Below are 12,500 nucleotides of genomic sequence, written 5' to 3' on the forward strand. Positions count from 1 at the left end.
ATCTCTTTTTACGTAGGAAATGAGAAAGCGAAGAACACATTAACACAGGTAAGTTGTGTGGTAATATTAAGTATATCTTAAACAGAAGATGAAAGTAGGTTGTTAAGGAAAAGCTGTTTGAGCTGAGACAAGCAATAGTGTGGGTGCATCTTGCGTTTACCATGTAGAAATTGAATTAGAAGTTTGAGAGAAAAAGAAAACCTGTGCGTAGCTTGCATGAAGAGACATTAAAAAATATATGCAATGTGGAAGGTTTCCAGGTTCTAGTGTAAAAGTCAATTTGTTGAATGTAATGTGAAGCTTTAATTAAGGTGATTGAGAAACTTGCGATTGTATGTATTAGAGTGACTATACTCGGTTTTTTTTCATCTGTCCATCCGCCTGTGGTGTTTTTGTATGGTAACACTGCGTCCCGGGCCTAAGATAGTGACATTCAGCTTACATTCAACGATTATAATAATATCCTATTTCGAATATTAATGGTGTAATTCGCATACATTAAATTATTAAAACACTTTTCAGTTGCAAATGTACACCCAGATATCCTTTTATTTACCTAAAACTTACACAGCGTAACTATCTAAAGCCCGGGACGCAGTGTTACCATACAAAAACACCACAGGCGGATGGACAGATGAAAAAAAACAGAGTATAATTTCCTGAATAAGGGGCATAAGTCAAAGGTGTATTTATCACCAAAGCTGTTTAATATCATACTGCTCAGAGAATAGGAGATGTTAGAGAAAGAATAGATATAAGCTGCACAATAAGAGATCGGGTTGTGTATGAAGCATAGTGTCCACTGTCGTTTGCTGATGATTCACTGTTGATTTTACAGTGAAGAGAAGCTGATGAAAGCGTTTTAAAGTGTTTTAAAACGAGAAGGCTGAACGCCAGTGTTTATATGTAGAAGTCTGTCACCTGGAAGTCAGTAAGGGGGAGGTATACAAGTCAATGGGCAGTGAAGAAAAGGAAACCGTTGAACTGTTTCACTCTATAGGAGTAAATATAGGAGTTGGAGTTAAGCTGAGTTTTCAGTTAGTGTTTTAAGCAAAAGTGACCTCGGAGGTCGCACCTGCACCACATTCATCTTGAGTCGCGTCACCCGATTTCGAAGGTTAGTTTTTCCTTTGGTAACTAGGGGTTGAAATCCGGAAAAAATCGAAGTCCATATCTAAATGATGTGTTCAACATACCATGAAATTTTATTTTGTTTATTTGTGCTTGTTACTGTCACAAGTAAAGTGTATGGAATACCTGAAGGGAAACATTCCATGCTGATATACTTAAGCTCTCTATGCCCAGAACTTGCAAAAAATGTTAGGACTTGCTGTCTAGGCCTTCAGTGTGAGATCAGTCCACTGAGCTCAACAAAGTTGCTAGGGATTTTTCATTAAACTATCTTTAGTCGAATCTGCAGCCATCCAAGGGTATAATGAACAAGTAAAAAATGAACCGAAGTTTCTTCGGAGCAATCTACTTTTTTTTTACAGCGTATAATGCTGTATGAAGCTTTCAGCCACGGCCAGGTAGTGGCCTGTGCTACTGGTACCTTTAGCGGTACCAGACTCACGATCATGGCTAACTTTAACCTTAAATAAAATAGAACAAACTAATGAGGCTAGAGGGCTGTAAACTGGTATGTTTAATGATTGGAGAGTGGGTGATCAGCATACCAATTTGCAGCCCTCTAGCCTCAGAAGTTTTTAAGATCTGAGGGCGGGCAAAAATGTGCGGACTGAAAGGCAAATAGTTATCTTAATCGTTTTCTTTTACAGAAAACTAAAAAAGGGAAGGAAGATTTTACTTTGCAATGTTAAGGTGACATATTGAGTAAAACTCCTTTGATATACTCTGACACAAATGTTTATAAGAGTTCTTATATAAAAACTATTGGCCCTCAATAATAGTTAGGGGATATATAAGTCGTTATCGAAATTGAATTCCTGTGCCGAAATTTTGAAATTAGATAACTTCTTTCTTGTAAGTGATTTTATGTGCGTGTATACATACAAATATATATAATTGATGTATTATATAAGTAGTGACGTAATGAAGAACTAACTGATCTAGGATTGTCAAATTGCATCCTAGCAGCTTTGTTTCAAACGAAATGATGCGAAGCGAATGACGCAGAATTTCAGAGGAGGGAGAAAACGATAGAACCCGAGATGAATTTCAAGTGGAACGTTTAACTTTAAACGAATGGGTTTTATTTGCTTACATCTGTGTCTCTATCGTGCCTTTGTTCTTCCTGTAAACTAGCGAATCTTGCTCCCCTATCCCCCTAAAATTTTATAAATAAGATTATAGATAATAACGAGTAATATAAGTTTACAGAAGTCAAATTAGGCAAAAAAACAAAAACAGAGGAAGAGTGTGGATTCAACAAATTGTATAACAACTGGTGGTGGATAAATTCTTTCGTAGGAAGTAAAAACTATGACACTTGGGAGCAAATTGAACTAATTATCCAACACTTTGTTCTCAAAAGGACTTGTCGTTAATAAATTTTACTTCCTTTGAAAACGTAATGAAGTTGCTTTTGCCTATGTGTGTATGCTGTTAACACATGGAATACAGTACCTGTTATATGTAAAGGTAGAACAGTTTTTCGTTTATTTACATATATATAAATACTATATATAGATAAAAATATATATATAGATATATATATTATTATATATATATATAATATATATATATATATTGTATCTATATACATTTGTATCTAATATATATATATAATATCTCATATATGTCTTATATATATACCTGTTATATAGGTAGAACGTTTTTCGTTTATTTACTATATATATATATATATATATATATATATATATATATATATATATATCTATATATATATATATATATATATATGTATATATATACATGTATATATATCTATATATATCTATATATATATATATATATATATGTATTATATAGATATATATATATATATATATATTATATAATATATATATATATATAAACTATAGCTTAAAGAGAGTTTATCCCATTCGGAATTTGAAGCGTAAGTCAAAATTTTTGCTAAACTGTCCTTGATATATCTCCAAGTAAATAAAGTAATATTCATTGTAAAAGATTTGATATTCACTAAAATCATAACCATTTTTTTCATTTCTATCATAAATCAAACTAGTCAAAATTCACCCTACAAACCTTTCTCACCGCTACCTTTGAGGCTAATCCTCACCCAAGGCACCAGCTGTCAGAAGACATAATTCTGACCAGTCAGAAGACATAAATCTGACCAAGTGCTCGGCGTCATACTGAAGCCCTGAGCCACGATGACCTCATGTCCAAGTGAGAGACCCCAGATTTACGTGTAGTCCCGCGAAAACTCCAACTCCATATGCATGGAACAACAGTGTAATCCCACAAACTTATAAGAGGGCCTCGCAATGATAAGTTCATCCTTAGAAGATGCTGGACTTAGCCAGGACGCTTCTGTCCTCCCTTGCTCTCTAGAGCTGCCCCTCGATACAAGTGGCTGTTGTTGGCCTCTGTAACTTTTGTTGTGATTATTATTAACTTCTTTTCCTCACCGTCAGCCCCCATAAAGACAAGGAAGCCCTCTCCTGAAGATGGTAAAGAGCCAGAGTTGATGTTCTCTTAGCCAGTCACGTCCCTGTCAGTCTTTTACTATTTTCACAGTGTGATATACCTACAGTGAGACCTGTATTGCTTTTATTTATTGTTGTTTTGATTTATGATTCAGTGAAGTGACATGGAAAATAATTGTTTAAAATCCAAGGTATTAGAATCGAGTTCATTTTAATCACTCTCTGTACAATTCCACGATTCTTTGATCAAGCTCCCAATTTCTATGAGGTAACCTTTTGTGTTTTTTAATATACATAAGAGTTAGTTAGCTACTGATCTCTCCATCACTTTATGAACAGTGGCACCCCCACTGTATTCCCATCGTTACAGCACCCTAGTGAGAGGGCTCACTTTTGTTCTTCATCTGATATCCTGTATTATGGGACCATTGTTTATATGCTTCAGTTACACCATTATTCTTCTGATATGTGTTTTCTATTGTCAATATAATCAATTAAGAGTTTACCAAATCACTTCCCCTTCTGAAGAAGACTCACAGCTGAAATTTTGTATGTTTTTATCTGACTTTAAGGCTAAAGCCAGAATAATGTTGTACCAAGATAAGTTGCATACATTTTCAGTGTAACCCATTTGGTTAAACTAGATCTCCTTGATTTTATATATATTATATATATATATATATATATATATATATATATATGTATATATGATTATATATATATATATAGTTATATCATATATAGTTATATACATATACATACATATATTATATATATTTATATATATGATATTATATATATATATGCATATATATATATATATATATATAGATATATATATATATATAGAATTATATAATCTATATTTATATTATACATATACACATATAAATAAATAAATAATAAATGTATATATTATATATATATATATATATATATATTATTATATATATATATACATATTACTCATTTCTCTTGGGGAGGGGAGCGGCACCTGATCAGTACAGCCATCCAGTTTATCAACAAATCACAAGGTGTGAAGCAACAAGAACTATGCCCTTTTCTTCACCTCAGCAGAGTAGACAAGTCAGCAGTAGGCCACAAGTGATCACAGGCAAAGTGAATGTGACCCTAATTCTGTACCACTTGGGCAAAGTTAGCACTTTCCTATGAGTGGAGGAGGCTTCCAGTTGAAGAAACAACAAAGATCACTTCAGCATTCTCACTGATGAATCATAGATGAATATATTGTGATGAAATCTTCCAATGTGTTAGTTACATACATCTAGACAGAAGGATCATTATTAGCATGTATTAAAGCCTCAACACAGATTGCCATTCATTTATTTTATGTAAGCAATGTTTTGCTTCCTGGATGTTGAAGCCCCTCATTCCCAATACATCTTTCATTCAGTCTAAGTTACTCGTTGGACAAGTGGTTTATGTGCTCACCTACCGATTCGGTTGTCCCGAGTTCGATTCGCCGCTCTGTCAACATGGAATCAGAGGAATTTATTTATGGTGATTAGAAATCAATTTCTAGATATAATGTGGCTCGGATCCCACAATAAGCTGTAGGTCACATTGTTAGGTAACCATTTGGTTCCTAGCCACTTAAAGGAATGTCTAATCCTTCGGGCCAACCCTAGGAGAACTGTTAATCAGCTCCGTAGTATGGTTAAACTAAGATACTTTTTTTTTATTCAGTCCATGTGTCAAATTAACGTAATTTATTGATTTTCCTTTTTTTCTAGATCAGCCTTATATTCGTTAGTTTTAATATTTTTTTTTTTTTATTATATTCAGTTCAGCAACAGTGCTTTTCTACGTTAACATAACTTTCTGTTGTTTTGCTCTGTTTCTTCTTCTTATTGTGAACTACCTAACTAGCGTGTTAACGATTGTTTTTATTTTGTTTTCAAGTTGTGGTGGAACTGTAGCGCGGAGTGGAGGCCGGCCCAAAGGAGTTCGGGCCTGACTATGCTCTGGGACGTACGCTCTTTTTAACAGCCTTTTAGGAGATTGACCTTAAGCCCTTTTGAAGGATTACTTCGACGAACCTTCCCTTGGAAATGGTTTTCCGTAGATGGGCCGAGCCATCTACGGCGTACGTACATTTTTGAAGTTTGATCACGGCTGTGATATCGCAGGTGATAGTCACTTGCGATTCCTGTACTCCTGTTTCCCGCCTGAGGATTTGACGGAAGACGTGGTCGTCGCTCTGTCCTGCCACGTAGGAGGCGCTACGCCAGCCACTGTCCTGTTTCATCAGTCTCAAGCTGCTTCTCCAAGAGAGCTACGGGCTCGTGAGGAGGCACGTAGGGAGGCAAATGCCAGGTAAGAGGAGATTATCCTGTGTTGTCCCATGAAATACTTTTGAGTTCTCCCTTATTCCTGACGAAACTTCCAAATTCTATTCATTTCGCAACCATATCATTCTTTATTCTTTCCACAGGACTGACCTACCTCAAATCCATCGGATATAACCCTTTCATTAGAAGGGTTATATCTGAAGAATAACTGGAAAGACCAGTATTCTCTTCATTCTACAATGACAACAATCAGCAGCTAGGTGGGACCACGAACATTGCAACCCCATATCAAAATATAAAAACCAGAACTCCAGAGATTTTTTATACATACAGTTATTAAATAATGCATATAATTATTAATTCTTTCAGTGAACTAATGGCAGAAGGTAAGTCTTGTATGATAATCCTCTTCAAACAGGTTTTGATGTTTTCATTATATACACTTTCATTTACTTTCTCTGCAGAATCTCATACACATTAGATTTTTAAAGCTTCATCTTCAAAGATGCTCATCATAGACTCTTTCTCGGACTTCTCTCATGGGATTCTTCTGCAGATGCTATCGTTCCTTTATCAAAACATGGTCTACCAGACCATGCTTTATCAATAAAAGAATCTGTTTCCTTAAATTTCTTCATTCATCTGGCTATGCAATTCCTGTGTTGGTCTCCTGCATTTAAGTGGGTTGTAAACCTTCTTCGGACAGCGACAGTACAGGTTACTTTCCCTTCCAGTGAAGTTTCAGAAATTGAGAAAAATATTTTATTAAAAAGATGATAAATAAATTTTCAGAAGAACAAAAGAACCAAACATATCAAACTGTCTTATCCTTTTCACTGATTAATTCTATTATCTATAGTTATGAAGCTACAAGTATTTGAAATCGCACCATTACTTTATTGGCACCTTGTACACACACACACACACACACACACACACACACACACACACACACACACACACACACACACACACACATATATATATATATAATATATATATATATATATATATATATATATATATATATATTACTATATATCTGCAACTGATCTATCCCTTGGAAAACGGAGTCTTGATAGAAAGAGTAAAACCAGCACTTGTACATAAAACATCCTTTATTTTCTTATGACTACCGGTTTCGGAGTAACTGTCTCCATCATCAGGTCTATACAAAAACACAGAAAGAAAAAAAAAAAATTAAAAATCACTAAATTACGATCGATCATTAGAATGAAGAAGTGTTACACAAAGGTTACATTGTATATATAATAAAAACAAAGTAATGTACAAGCATAAAAAGGGAAAGTAAGCAATATTAAAAAATAAATAAATAAATAAATATATAAATAAATACCTGCATCATGAAGGCATACAAACATACACACTAAAAATTTAAAAACACAGCATCTCCGTGGACCTCTCGTTGTTACTGAGGGAAGGTTTCAACTTTAAAGTGTAGAGACTTTCTACTATTGCCAGCTCCATGGGGGCCACTCGACTAGAGAGAATGGAAAATGAATCTAACTAAGCGGGTGATCACTATTTTCTGCGTGATCCCGTATGGCACTGAATGGTGGTTTTGCTAAAAGCCTGTTTGTCCTAACTGATCTTCCCAAGTGTTCAAACCATCGTACACGTGCTTGGCGCTTTGTTTTCCCCACGTAAATTGCATTACAGCAATTGCACTCGTATTTATATACAACATGAGACTGTAGTTCTGGGGGTACGATGTCTTTGTACTTGAACAAACCACCAATAGTATACTTAGGCTTGAACACTACCCTAACATTAACTTGAGGATAAAATTCTCTTAAAAGTTTTAGTAGTCTATTTTTAACAGAAAAACTCTTATTACCATAGAAAAACATGGTAAAATACAGTACTGCTTTATTGGCTTTTAAAATGGAAACTTTCGGGAACAATAACTTTTCTAGCTGTTTACCAACATACGTATCTATGAAAGCATTATTAAAACCGTTTTTTTGAAGCATTTCTTTTATAAACTGAAATTCTGAATGAAGACTAAAATAATTTGAACAAATGTTAAAGGCACGGGTCACAATATATATATATATACTATATATATGTATATAACTTTACCAGCTACAAATAACATTTAATATCTATTTCTCTCTATCTTTGGAATATCACCCAAGAGGAGTGATAACCAGTAAACACTACAATACCTGGGAGATTCGAACGCCTGACAATGTGACAACGACTTCAGGGGCGTAACCATACTGTTGTCAAGAGCTGTCTTGACGGCGGAAAAATGCGTCCCAGAAGTTGTCCGTCACGCTATTGGGCGTTGAACCTCCATGGTTACAAATTGTTAATCAGTTGATTCTTTTTTCGGTGATTTTCCGAAGTAGGCATATCTAGCCTACAAACACACACACACACACACACACACACACACATATATATATTATATTATATATATATATTTTATATATATATATATATATTATATATATATATATATATACATATATATATATATATATATATATCTATATATATATATATATATATATATATATATATATAAACCTACACAAGCTTCTAAAAATGATCGTCCGATCGTCCACCACCAGTCTGGAGCATCCTAGTCATAGAGGTTTAGATAAAAAGCCCAAATTAATAATTTGTGCTCACATATTGTCGCAGTATAATTCTCTCTTAGGTTTTACCAATATGTGCTCTGTTGCCCTTCATTCTGTGCTAATGGTTTTTCGTTCATGCGAGTCATAAATACATTCTATGTAAATGACATGTTGAGTAGTTCATGCTTACTGTTTCTCCATAATCTTGAGAGATTTTCAGATCTTTTGCCTGAGAGATAGGAAGCATCAATTTCAGAGAGAAGGAAAACCCAAATTTCAGAACGAAAAGGAAACTGTTAGCGAAATAAATCCATAAGAAATAGAACATTTTCCAGTATATTGCAGTTTATAGAAAAATTTAATAGGTGTGGATAAACACATAATGGTTAGGTGGAAAATGAAATTTGTAAAGAAGAGAATATTTGACTGGCGAGATATCCAGATACTAAGAAGACCTTAAATTTTCAATAAATGAAGAAACATAGATGGAACATTTTCTAAACAGCAGCAAAATTCATGAGTTTCAGGCCTTTTACCTAAGAGGCTTAAAATGTAATACACAAAAAAATTCTATTTAAAATTGTTCAAAGGACTAGAAAGTGGCGTTCTAATCCCCGGAGTAGGCCGGTAAGAAGAGTTTCTTTTATCAACAGACAACGTGTCCGGCACATGTTAGGCCGTCTTTTAGCGTGCATATGTTATTCGTCTTGTTGTTGCGCGCACTAAAACTTTTTAAAAGCTAGAGAGAGAGAGAGAGAGAGAGAGAGAGAGAGAGAGAGAGAGAATTTTAATTTAATTTGCGACTATACTTCTGCTATACAGCAAGGTTTCACTTACAAGCATCTGCCTGGTAAATATATTTCGAATATAAAGTAAGAGTTTTTTTTTAACTGAATTAGGTTTCCTCATATATATTTCCGTATAGGTACCATGCTTTAATTATCCTATCCTAAGTTATGCCCACAATCCTTAAGAGTTTTTTTTTTTCTTACGTTAGAAAACAAAGTTCAAGTGTACTATAAAAAGGGTATTTGTTTATTTGCTAAATTCGAGACGTGCAATGGATGCTTGTGAATAAACCGCCATGGGAAAAGGATACAAGATTTGATAAAAAAAAAATAAGTACAGCATATTGCTTTTCATTATTTGAGTAATTTTCTAGGGACCTCCTGTTAACGGAAATAATTATATCAATTATGCGATTGACTTTCACGATGTTAAATACAATTACAACAACAAAAACCTTCACGAATCTAATAAAAGAATAGTGTAAATATAATTGAAATTATATTACATATATATATATATATATATATATATATATATATATTATATATATATATATATATATAGACGATCTATTGCTAAAACATGCGATATTTCATGTTGTCGTAGAGCTAGAGGAAGTCGACTTCTTTCATTCCTTCCTCCAGCTCTACGACAATACACACACATATATATATATATATAATATATATATATATATATATATATATATATATATGAATATATATATATATATATATATATATATATATATATATATATATATATATATATATATATATATAATATATATTTGTGTGTATGCGTGTGTGTGTGTATTTGATTGTAATTATTGCATCATTATCCCCAAGTATAAAAGCAGTATCAACAATAATAATAATGATCATAAGTCACGATCATCCTTATGGTATTTCATCCGATTAAATAATAGAGGAAATACAATCGTCAAACTATATAAAAGTTACGTAATGAAAAAACGATATAGTTTTAATGGCAACTAAATGAAATGGTTATTGTATTGCCAACACAGAAACTCAGAAAGAAGACTAAATTATATTGGTCAAATAACATACATATAGAAGAGCATATGGCTTACGCAACCTCCTTTAGAAGAAAGCAAGGTATCAGGGCTTTATCATTTTGAAATTTGAGGAAAGTTGACGTAAAAATTGGCAATTCCGAGAATCAGGGATTTCATAAAATCTTATTACATTCCGAATGGAAACTGTATCCACGCTGCTTTAGTTTTTAAGGAAAAACATCTCTCAGAAACAGTTTATTGATTCCCAATACCTTTTCGTCATGAAAAATACACAACACCATTTAATAAGGGATGTTCATTTCCCCATGTAAAAGTAGGAATAAAAAAAAAACTAAGTTTATGTGTATTGATTTGTTCAGTACATATGTGGGACTGTACGTAGCTTCACTCACAGAAAAATTGTCACTTTTCCTTTTCGCTAATTAGATTTTTGGAGTAACTCTCAAAAGTCGTTGATTTTCTTGTTTTCACGATTAATTTGGTGGAGAAAACAATCTAAAAAAATAACCATTTCAGTCCATGAGTAATATACTTGCTTTGAATTAGATTATGTGCGGTTATTTGGAATAATTTTCACTTATGTACAGAATATCCCAGGAGGGGGACGCTCACGAGTGTTTTTTGATTGGACATAATATATTCAAGTTTCAGAGTACATATTCTAGAATTCAAGGTATTTGTATTAACATAGGAGGATGTTTTGTAAAGGAGTTTCATTTGTTGAAACATGTTTTCTTCTGGTAAAATTTTTTAAAGTTTGATAGCGATAAAGTTATCAGTGTTTTGTTATTATTGTCAACATATAAAAGCTAACCAATTTTTCTTACTTTCTGTCAAATGAAATCAACATTTATAAAAATTTCAGTATTTCCTAATTGTATGAAAATACAAATTACGTTTGATTAGGTGTATATGCCAAGCCAGTAGTAATTCAGTATTCATATTCAGTATTGAATAAATACCTAGCTACTTCAATAATATTATTCTTTGATACTTTTCGATATCCGGCTAAAGATTTATTCTGCCCTTATTTAAAACAGTTTGGGTACCAAACCACTAAAATTTGAATATCCCTATTTAATTCGGTTGGAATATATAACCGTATGGCATGTTTTCCCTCTGTTTGATAATGCATAGATGCGAGACAAGTTAAGACTCACTGTGTTCAATGCTCTGTGCATTTTTTAACTCTGAACGATATAATTCAGATTTAGGGAAATCGAATTTAGCGTCTTTGAACACAAACTTTTATGTTTAAATCTATCTGTACTTGCTTGGCTCCATGCATACGAAATGGTAAAGTAAATTTTTTGTTATGTAGATGTTATACTTATAATGTTTTGATTAGAAAAAAAATCATCGTAGGAAATCGAGTAAATAATTAAATTCGTCCTACCTTGTTGTGGTACCTCTCGTTATCACTTCCCTCTGGCGTTGATTAAGGAATCTTGTTCAAAAAAAGTCTTCAATGAGTCTCTGGTCTTTGTAGTATTCTGAAAAAATAAAAAAAAAGACTAAATATTTATGCATATATGGAATTCATATATCATTTCGAAACGATAGCTACAAGTCAGTGATGGGTCTTTTACCCACTCAAAACCAATGTAATTTGAGGTGGATTACAATAATGATGAGAATATTATAAACGGTATTCAGAAGTTTGTAAGGGCGTGTTGCTAATAAAAGCAATTTAGTGTAAAGACTATAGATAAGAGTATTATTTTTGTTCAAGCAAAAAATAAAACTTAACAATACACAACTAAAGTAATGTAAAAGGAGAAAGTGTAATAATCTATCCAGGAAAATTATGATTCCTTAATTGACAGATTATCCGGACTTAAAGAGTTTCAGTAAGAAATTAGCAAATGTGTTATTTTACAAAAAAAAAGCAAAGCATCTCTTCTTACACATACACACACACACATAAACACTATGTTAAATATATATATATATATATATATATATATTATATATATATATATATATATATATATATATATATATATATATATATATAACAAAGTCAATACCAAACGCTTTTGCCTTTGATTCAGGCATTGTCGAGGCACAAATGAAACACAGTTGGAAATAAGGTTACAAGGTGAACAAAAAGATCAGGAGTGCCAGGATAATCCGGGATCACGCGGTTACAAACTAA

The 12,500-nt window shown here is 32.9% G+C and overlaps 1 protein-coding gene across 1 annotated transcript in view; it reads right to left on the bottom strand.

Moving 5' to 3' along the window:
* LOC135220546 (histamine H1 receptor-like) overlaps window positions 1–12,500 on the bottom strand; it is a 476,346-nt gene that overhangs the window by 132,732 nt on the left and 331,114 nt on the right. The window contains exon 2 of the mRNA XM_064257736.1: window positions 11,739–11,835. The gene's annotated coding sequence lies outside the window, so the exon portion shown is untranslated. The remainder of the gene's footprint in view (window positions 1–11,738; window positions 11,836–12,500) is intronic.

This window comes from Macrobrachium nipponense, chromosome 2 (genome assembly GCF_015104395.2).
Source record: "Macrobrachium nipponense isolate FS-2020 chromosome 2, ASM1510439v2, whole genome shotgun sequence".
NCBI lineage: Eukaryota > Metazoa > Arthropoda > Malacostraca > Decapoda > Palaemonidae > Macrobrachium > Macrobrachium nipponense.